Raw genomic sequence first — 10,197 nt, 5'->3', positions numbered from 1 at the left:
TGTCGGACCTTTTCTTGAAGCTGCTGTCCCTCTTTTCCTTCTAATATTGTTTCTGTCTTTGCCTCCATACACTCTTTAATCATTTTGGTGTGACTTTAGTGCTTGCCCAAATCCATTCCTCTCGTAGGGAGCACTCGTGAGCTTGTTATTGTGCTGTTACCGTCTGCATGTTGTACGCTTTCAGTTCGTATATTTTCCGTGAGCACGTCACTCATTCTGTCGGGTAATTTGTGTCAAAAGTCTTGTTTTGTCTCGTAGCGCCGCTTGATATCGGTGCTCTTAACAAAACCAGCAGACTCCATGCTTAATACAAACCGGCCTGTAGAACTCACTGCTGGTAAATAAATGCGAAAGCTACAGTCCATCATCTCCAAAGACACGGTTTTCAGTCCACTTTTCTCATTTTAGACAGAGCCATTGTTCACGCACATTCCAGATAACTTTACGTCCCAACTACGTAAACATTAGCACACCGCTTTGAACTTTTGCCGGTTGAAGGACCCCGGTCTGAATGTAGCTGTCCTCGCGCGTGCCTGTTCAAAAATCGCTGTGTAAAGATGAATGAAAAATCGTACTTTTTATTAAAAATGCTTGGCGGTCCGGATAAAAGGGTCTCGGGGTCCGGACCCGGACCGCGGTCCGCCAGTTGGGGACCCCTGCTTTAGGGTGTATTCAAACTGGACCCATTTGGTTTGCTTTAAGTGAACCAGAGTTTGATTCCCCTGATAATCAAGAACAAATTTTCTGTCTGAATACACCTAAGGTTACTCTTGTGCGGAGTAGGAACTGCTCTCAGACCCATCTTTCAAGGTAGTCTTGGTTAGTTTCCAGTTGTACTGAGCTTAGATGCACTATGAGTTTCCGTAGTTGCCTTTTTAGTCGTCATCTCCTTCGTAACCGTCTTGCAGCATGCCTCAATAAAAAGTCTTGTACCTGACGTTGACACAGATGTTCAAATTGGTCAGTGAAATCTAAAGTTTGAATAACCCTGGGCTCACACCGCTAGCATTACAGCTCCGATGCGAGCGCAGCGGTCTTTATGTAACTTTAAAAGTGCGACAGGAAATCCCACTCCAGGTGTTCTCGTCCTGCGTCTGCAGTCAGGCCTCTGCGGCGCTGCAAATCTATTTTATTTGGTTCAAATTTTCGCCGGACGACGCAACTGAACCGTAGCAAACAAAGGAGGGATTAGCATGAACGTTGGTGAGTTTGGAGTTTTACGAGGTCGGTAGCAGAGCCTGTGGTTGCAGCTAACCAGTAGCTAATATGAGCTAGACCGCTCCTGCATCGCACCTGAGCTGTAAGGCTAGCCGTGTGAGCCCGGGATCAGACCACTATCCCAACAAGGATTGCAAAGCGTAGAACTTCCAGGTCTGTAAGGAACCAATTACTCACATCCCGTATGGGATAGGAACACCGTACGACAGCATCACTCTCGATACCTGCACAAAAATGGTACGTTCCATTTTTATGATGTTTCCTTAAGGTGGTCGCATGGTAGCCTTAACATCTGCTCTTCGTCTTCATTTTTCAGGGCTGGCTTCAAGTTCAGATTTTCAAAGATAAGATTGTGGGAAACCAAAAACTCTGTGGGCTTGGTTCTTTTGGGCAGAGATCAGCAAAACATTTTCCATGTTCATTGTTTTTTTTTACTTAAACCTGATGAAATGCCATACAGGAAGTCCGGATGGGAGCCTGATACTCCAAAATTGTGAGAAAAAGATAAGCTGATAGTCCCATTCATCCTGAGATGTTATTAGTATTTACATCATTACACTGTTCTGTCTCTCTGAGTCACCTTTCTCAGACTCATACTCTGGACTGAGCGAGCCGTTACCTTGGAAAATGGTTAACTCCCAGTTTGTTTGCTATTTTTTGCGATATACATTTCTATGTTTGAGAAAGAAATCATCAGTAAGCAGTGATTGGTCTGAGTCATCTGAGTCACCATTTCTATGGCAACCACTCTCATCAATCAGGAGTGAGCTTGTTGGAAGTTCCTGCCACTTCAATGCGGTGTGTCAATCAAACATTTTGAACATCCAACGTGAGACCGCTTACTTTTATTGAGGCATCTGGTTTATAACTTAAATAATGTGAAAAAATGTGAATTATCAAGAACGTGTTTTAAAAAAAGATAGCAGAGCAAGAATGGTTATTCTGACTAATATAATAGCTGTTTATTTCTCAATAGAAGTCTATGGGATTTTGGCATCTTGGCCAACAGATTCTCCCTTCCAACTCGTCACATAGGAACGTATGGTTCAGGCCGCTTTCACGTCACTTTTTAAAGTTTTGGATGTCCCCAACTCATCACTTTTTAATGTGCTGACTGTTTCCATCAAATCAGGGGTCTACAACCTCTGGGCCGCAAACCGGTAGTGGTCTGAGGGCCATAGGTCCCCAAATTTTGGGACGGTACCCTCACCCTTATCCGGTGCTGTTACCCTAACCCGGTAACAGTTTGAGACCAGCGGTTTAATGGGAACAGCCAGCACCTAAAAAAATGAAGTCAAAAAGTGACACAGAGGGGGCAGAAACCATATGTCCATGCATGACGTCACATTCCAAGGATATATAAACTGGTGCATCCTTGGAATGGGAGGGGGAGGAGTCACAGACAGATAATGGCTGTGTATTATTCTTGCTGAACTTCATCAGAGTTCATCTGTATTCTGTCGGACCCGAGTTGATGATCTTTCTTAACTGGACTCTGAGCTTCTGGTGTGGACTTAACAGCTCAGTGTGAAAGCGCCTTCGGTGTTTGCGTTTCTCGTGCTCAGGATTGGCACACCTATGAGAGGAAGTCTGCAAGCCTGGAAAACAGATCCTTCCTGTATTTGAGACAGAACGTGGGAAGCTCTGGTCAATCTCATCATATTTTCTTCAGGTTAAACTGATCACTTGTGATGGAATCAAAGATGTTTCCGTTGATGCCTTCACGAAGTCCACCCATTGGTTCTTGTTCCAGATTGCGAGCTGCAGAGCGTTTGTGTGACTCACAGTAAAGGCTGCAGCTCTGCTCACAGACACAAGTCCTGACTGCATGTTGGGCTCAGATGGGGACGTGGTAAATCTGGATTATAATCCACTCTTCACAGGAATGTTGGCTCCTGTGGAGAGCCAAACACTCCCACTCGTCGGTCGGTTTTTCCTTCTGAGTGTGCATTGTTAAGGCATTTGCTTGAAAGAGCCACATGAATGTGGAGAACTGTGCTGAACTCCTCTTCTCAGCAGCAGCCCTCTGCACGTTTTGACGAAACGGCGCTCTGCAGTCTGCAGAAGCAAACACGTGTCTTTTATTCAGCTCTCGCAATCCAAAAAAAAAAAAAACGAGTGGACTGCTCCTTCTCAGGATATGCTGCTGATGGATGGGATACGGGTGTTCCAAAAATAATATCACCGTTTATAAGGACCAAAAATGTGACAGAGAAACTGCTTTAACCGGAAAAGTCTTCATTACCTCTCTGACAAGTAAAACGATGACTCAGCAGCTTCCACCTGTGTGGACCATGACAAAGCTGCAGCCCTGATGCGTCACTTTGTTTAGTTTTTCTCTGTTAGTGTTGTTCACATCACCCTGGGCCAAAAATAAACCCCATCGGCTGAAGCAGCTGCTCCGCTCCAGCGGTAATCCACAAAGATAAACTTGTTGACATCAGTGGAGTGTGCAGTTCTGAGCAGGTTCCTCTGATCCAAATCACACACATCCATAACCCTGACACACGCATAAAACACTTCGATGGACACGTCTCTGCGATCCAGAAGGACCGGCTTCAGCATCTGGGCTGTGGGGTTTTATGAGGTCATAAATTCTCCGTGTTTCAGTCGGAGATGCAGCGAGTTCAGAGAGACAGGAGGACCGGACAGCAGGCAGAGCTGGAGGCGGCAGAGATGAAGATGATGAGGATGGACAGGATCAGGACTCGGAGAATCACAGGGACAGTTCAAGAAACAAACAAGAAGAGCAGGTGGAGATGGACATCTGGAGAGGTCAAGGCCAAGCGGGAGGCCTAAGGGGAGACCGACGAGGAGCTTCATGGATGTTGAGGAAGACGACATAAATGTCAGAGATGAGGGTACAAAGGACAAGGTTAGAAGGAAACAAACGAATCCTGTAACCCTGAGTGGACGAGTTCACATCAGAATCATTTCTCTAAAGCTACGTTCACACCGGCCTTTACAACATGCGTTCAAGTGAGCACTTCCAATGAAAAGCTAATGTAATTGCACATTTTGAGAGATTTCAAACTCTCACACTCACATACCGTTTTTGGGCTCTGCATACAAAAATTGGAAAGAAAAAAAGCTTGGAGCAAGAGCCACCAGATCTGCACTGCTTTGACATCTTCCATCTCCAGTTACATTCTGGATGGTGGCAGTCTAGTACAGGGATGGGCAACTGCAGACCTCGAGGGTTGTATTCCTGCATGTTTTCCAACATACCCTGCTCTGGCATGGTCTAATTGGCTGGACACACCTGAACCAGGTAATCAGTCATGAGTAGGGCTTTGATATCTGGAAATCACTTGAGAGAACTACTCTCTCAGGTATTAGGAAACTCCACATTCATAATGAATCTCTGCCAGTATTAGTTTGTTGTTCCCTCAGTGGCGTCTGTAGGGACCATGCTGTTACTGGCCATGCTCTCGGTGTTTAACAGCAGAGCGGCAGCAGGAACAGTAAACAGCCAAAGCCGAGCTGCTGTTGCTTCACAGTTGCACCGGGGTCCCAGAATATCCACAAAGTAAACATCAGAGTGCTGGTCTTTTGCTGCCTGCTCAGAAATAGCTCGTGCTCTTATGTAGAGGTGTTGATGAAACCGAAGCCTGCGCGGCGCTGTGCGGCATGCCAGCTGCTGTGTGTGAAACATTCGCTGAGATACCAGCTCTCCTTACGCCGATGATGTGCTGCGCTCGGAGGGGGGAGCGGCGGTTTATGGGCACTTGTGTGGGGACGAGGGCCTCTTTGGGCTGTTGTTCAGTTTTTGAGCTTCTGGAGCTTGCAGGAGGAGCTCTTCACAGTGTTGGATGGCAGACAGCTGTAGGAATGACCCAGAAAGAAAGAGGCCTGCTTTTGTGCGGATCCGCAGAGACCCACATACCAATGGATTCTGAATCTAAGCCACCTCCTTATGAATGCTATGATGCTGCCCAACTTTGCTTATGGAATAAGGGAGCATTTGATTTATAAAGAAAACATATTGTATTTTTGATTTTTATACAGTGTGATCCCTCAACTACTGTGGGACAATTAAAGGTTGTTTTGACTTAATTCTCCTCTGGTTTGATTTTCTTCCAACGTTCACGTTGTCCAGTGGTTTGGTGGCTCTAATGACTGTATGGACAACGTTGTAGAGTGAAGACTGTTGATCCAACCCCCTCTTTACCTGCACACCATCTTTGTAAAGTGGGCAAAAAAATCCAAGATGTCTTCCAGGATGACTCCCCTTATAGGTGGATAAGGGCTGTTGACGGATGAAAAATGGTTAAACCTTTATTGGGCATGCATGTGGCCCGCAGAAAATATCAAGGTAGTAGAACGCTTATGCAACTAACTCGCAGCTGGGTGGACTGCGCTCCAAAGCCTCCTCTGGAGCTCACACCATAACAGAGAACCCAGAGCTACATGTCCGACTGCTTGCACTGAGATACGGTCCTCTCGTGCAGAGCAGCCTGCCGGTCCATTTCTTGCTCAGAAGGGTCTTCCAGAGCGCCACACCGACTATGCATTACGCAAAAGCCAGCACAGTAATGACTCACGATCGGAATAAATTGTTTGAATATCACCAGAAAAGTCTCATTAAAGGTGGAAAAATAAGCTTTCCAAATGAAAAATAAAACAATGTTTCCATTATACTCAATTTATACAAATTTTCAAATGACGCTCATGTAAAGAGACCAACTTTACACTAAAATAAGATCAAGTTTCGTCACATTCTTGATGATTTGTGCGTTATTTTTCTTCCATGAAAATTCTGAGGAGGAAATATAGGAGTGAAGAACACTTTTCCAATGTAGGAACTCGTGTTCAGGAAACCAGATGGAAGACGAGTAAAGATTCAAGCTTTTCTACAATGGTGTGGATGGAAAGAGTAATAGTGGATCAGGATAGGGGATCAGTCTGCAGCTGGAAGTTGAAGGTTGACAGTGGTTACTGTATATCTGTCAGGTAGGATGTGATCTAGAGGAGATCAGGGTATTCCAAAAGGAGAGGAGGACAGGGAGACATTTAATAGAGGAGAGAGGAGCAAACAATAGTTGTAACTGTTCATGCAGGAAGCGACGGAAAGCCTTTGAGGAATCTTTGCTCTCTGATCAAACCAACCAACTCTGTTACTTTGTAGTGAAAACTACTCTGATCACAAGTTTTGTAATCTTTTTCCTATGTTTACAACTTAAAATAAAATTTTAAAGATGATTTTAATCACAAAAGCTGAAGGTTAATGACCACTCTTTGAAGATATGAAAAGCTAAACATTCAGTTTGATAGCTAAAGATGAAAGCTTCCCGTTTGTGTTTAAGGAAAGAGGCCTTCCATTTACCTGAGCAGGTGTTCATCCCTCTGAGAGCAGGTTCTGAAATCAACTTTAAAGAAACATTTATATTTGTGAAATTTAAATTGTTTGAATAAATTCTACTGAAAATGTGTTCATTTAGAACAGAATTAGGAAAAATTAGACAGGGAAAATGATATTTTTTTAATTCCTAAAACTACAACTGCTAACTATTTCACTTATAAATATAGTTATTCCTAGAAAACTGGGCATAAACCTTCAGCTACGTTTACACGCAGACGTCCAGCTGAACTTTTACTTTGGCAGGCTGCTTGTTTTTCTGCTCACTTTGATGGAGCAGGACGGCTGCAGAGAGGCAGCAGCGCTCACGGCGGAGCTGTCAGCCTGATCCACCACGTAAGGAACGCCCGTGCATGCTTCCCCGGCTGGCGACCATCTCCGTCACGCTGCTCTGCTGAGCGGCGGAGACGTTTGTGCGTTTTTCTGTGTGGGAGTGCGTCAGCATGGCGGCTTCTGGGTCAGCGCGTTTGGGTGATGTGGGCCAGCGTATGAGATCCGCGCGTATGTAAGCGGCGCCTTGGCTGGGGAAGCGTGTGAGTGGGAGGCGGTTCTGCACCGTTGGCCACATGCAACGAAACGGCCCGCACCACTCCATTCATGATTCTCAGGTTCTGCTGGATGTTTGCAGCAGAACTCTCCGCTCTCTGATCCGGAGACGGATGGCCGGGGCGGTGAAGAAGCACAGATGCACAGCATACATGAGTACAGACAGGATGTGTGTGCAGCTGTGTCCCCGATCTCCTAGCAACAAGGAATGAGCTCACAGGAAATATAGCTGTAGGGCACTAATGGGCAGGTATGATGCAGGACAAAAATAAGACTGTGCTGCTGATCACAAGGGATGTTCCTGCTCTTCAGCCTGTTGAGACGTAAAAAAATAAAAAAAATGCTGTGAAAGTGACTGCTGCACAGCTCTGACTCAAACACCTTTGTGAAAGGAAGCCAAATGATGATTTATGATTATTTTTAGGCGCTTTAATCCGACCTGGCTAATCCTGTTTACCAAAATGGCTTCATTTACTCAGTCTGCTAACACCCACACACATCCCACTCAGAGTTCAAATCCCTGAAACTGCTGACATTTGAATTGAGGACGGACAAGAATCCAAGAAAAACATCCAACTGAGCTAAATACTGGAATTAATTTAATACAATCTAATTCATTCTGAAAAATAGTGGATATTTATGAAAATCCTATAATCAAACGAAATCCCTCCAGTCATATTTGGATGTTTTATAAAAGCATTCCTAGTGTTATATGTTTTTTTTTTTATTATGATTATGCCGTCTTTAGTCAAAATAAAAACTTTTTAGAACATAGTTTCTGCAGAGCGGGTGGAGTTTATTAGAAATTCACCTATGAATTGTGGGCCAGACCATTCGAGCACAGTAAAGGTGTTTTCATACCGAACTCGATGCGTGCAACAAATTCACGTGCCCTACCCAATTTCGTCATGCCACAATTATTCTGCTCATCGGTTGTCAAAAAATGTTGATACAGTTGGTATTCTGCATGCTTTTTGGGGTATTTTGGCATTTTTTCTATGATTTTTTAGGCTATTTTGGAGTTTAGCTAATATTTCAGCTACATGTTAGTTGTTTAGGCTAATTTAAGCTTTTTTTCATTTTTTTAAGGTAATTTGGCATTTAACTAATATTTTCACTGGCTATAAGCTTCAGTAATTTCAGCTATTAGCTTTAGTCTTTATCTTCAGCCTTTTTAGCTATCAATTTCAGCATCTTTAGCTATCATCACTTGCATCTTCAGCTGCCAAATTCAGCTTCACAGGTAATACTATATATCTAGTTCATAATTTTTTTTTAAGTTTTCAGTACATTTTTATTCTGTTTGGCCTTTGGTGTGTTTTGGATTTTGGCCACTTGTGCGATTGAGTTTGATGTACATGGATCTATTTGTTTGCAAGAGGATGCATCACAGTGGGGTGGAGCAGGGAGCTTGTTGCTTGTCGCAGTAGCTTCTATGTCACACTTACGAGCTTTTTCCACCTGCGCGTTTCTTTGTCTACTCCTGATTCATAGCAGTTTGAATGAAGAGATGCTCAGAAATTCAATTTTAAGCTTAATTTTCTTTATCGATATGTCCTCCATCAGTGGTAGCTTGAGACACTTTGCATTGTGGCTTTGATGAAGTTTTAGAGAGAATGTGCCAAAGCCTCTGCCTTCTAGTTGTGGTTCCAGAACCTTCAGACTCCCTTCACCTCCTCGTCGTCATCAGAGACTGCAAACGTCGACAGAAATTCCGATGCTTTAGTACCTTTATCGTGTAGAAACATGACCTGATGACTGTTCAGCGCTGATGGACTTCTGATGGACGGTCTGAGCAGACGTCGTCTCCCTGTTATGACAGTAAACTGTGCTGCTGACCCTTCATCTTTGTGTGACTCAGATTCTGCAGATCATGTGACTTCAGTGGCGATGATGGTGAAGCAGGGAACCACAAAAACAGTTGGTCATGCTGTTTCTCTGGTACTGTTGTGGCTGTGAGGGGCAGATATTTCTACAGTCTGCTTCCAAAAATCTGGTTAGGTGTCCTCCAAGCAGATGGGGCTGTTAAGGAGGTATTTGGGGGACTGGGGGGTTAAATTGAGGGTATTAAAGAGGTCTTTAATGGGCCTAAAAGCAGATGAGTGAAGGGGAGGGAGAAGTTTTGATGTCTGTCACGTTTCATCATCAGATGGAGGTTTTTGACCAAGCGAATGGACTCTGACATGAAAGAGGAGAAGGTCACGGCATCAATCATCCTTGAAGGATCTGAGCAGGTTTATAGTTTCCAGAAACAGCTGGATGGTTACATAACTCAAGGCTGTCTAATGAAGGAGGAGCAGGAAACCAAGTCCTGAACATGTGATCTTATTAAGGACATACTCCTATGAAAATTATGTTTTTGTTTAATTTTTCTCATGATAAACAAATATATGTATAAATAACATTAAGTTTAACCATAGAACACTTTAACTATAAAATGTTACACCGTCCCTTTAGCCAGGTATTTTTATTCGATATAATATACCCAATAAAAAATATTTATCATAAAAATGGATCTAAACAGTTGTGGTTAATGTTACCAAATGGAAAATATAGGAAGATCCTAAAAACATACTTGAAAATTACTGAAAAATTTGGATTTTGAGAAGAAAAAAAAGGGCTGCACGGTGGCGCAGTGGTTCGCCTCACAGCGAGAAGGCCCCAGTTCGACTCCCAGCTGGGACCTTTCTGTGTGGAGTTTGCATGTTCTCCCCGTGCATGCGTGGGTTTTCACCGGGGACTCCGGCTTCCTCCCACCGTCCAAAAACATGCTTCATAGGTTAATTGGTGACTCTAAATTGCCCCTAGGTGTGAATGTGAGAGTGAATGGGTGTGTGATTGAGGCCCTGAGACAGACTGGCGACCTGTCCAGGGTGAACCCTTCGCCCTTCAGTAGCCGGGATAGGCTCCGGCACCCCCGCGACCCCGAAAGGGAAGGAGCGGTCAAGAAAATGGATGGATGAAATGGAGAAGAAAAAAAAATCCTAGAAAAGTAAAGATACTGGAGACTTGGCCTTTGGTCCACCCATTCCTTGGACATGTGAGACTTTAGGGACTCATGACACTCAACAATG

General features: G+C 44.1%; 1 protein-coding gene across 2 annotated transcripts in view; it reads left to right on the top strand.

Annotated features, from left to right (window-relative positions):
* ndrg2 (NDRG family member 2) overlaps nucleotides 1–10,197 on the top strand; it is a gene marked incomplete at its 5' end in the record, with an annotated part of 39,709 nt that overhangs the window by 2,791 nt on the left and 26,721 nt on the right.

The sequence above is a fragment of the Oryzias melastigma genome, linkage group LG18 (assembly GCF_002922805.2).
Source record: "Oryzias melastigma strain HK-1 linkage group LG18, ASM292280v2, whole genome shotgun sequence".
Taxonomy (NCBI): domain Eukaryota; kingdom Metazoa; phylum Chordata; class Actinopteri; order Beloniformes; family Adrianichthyidae; genus Oryzias; species Oryzias melastigma.
The sequence above is the reverse complement of the archived record's forward strand: the minus strand, read 5'-3'. Positions and strand labels throughout refer to the sequence as shown.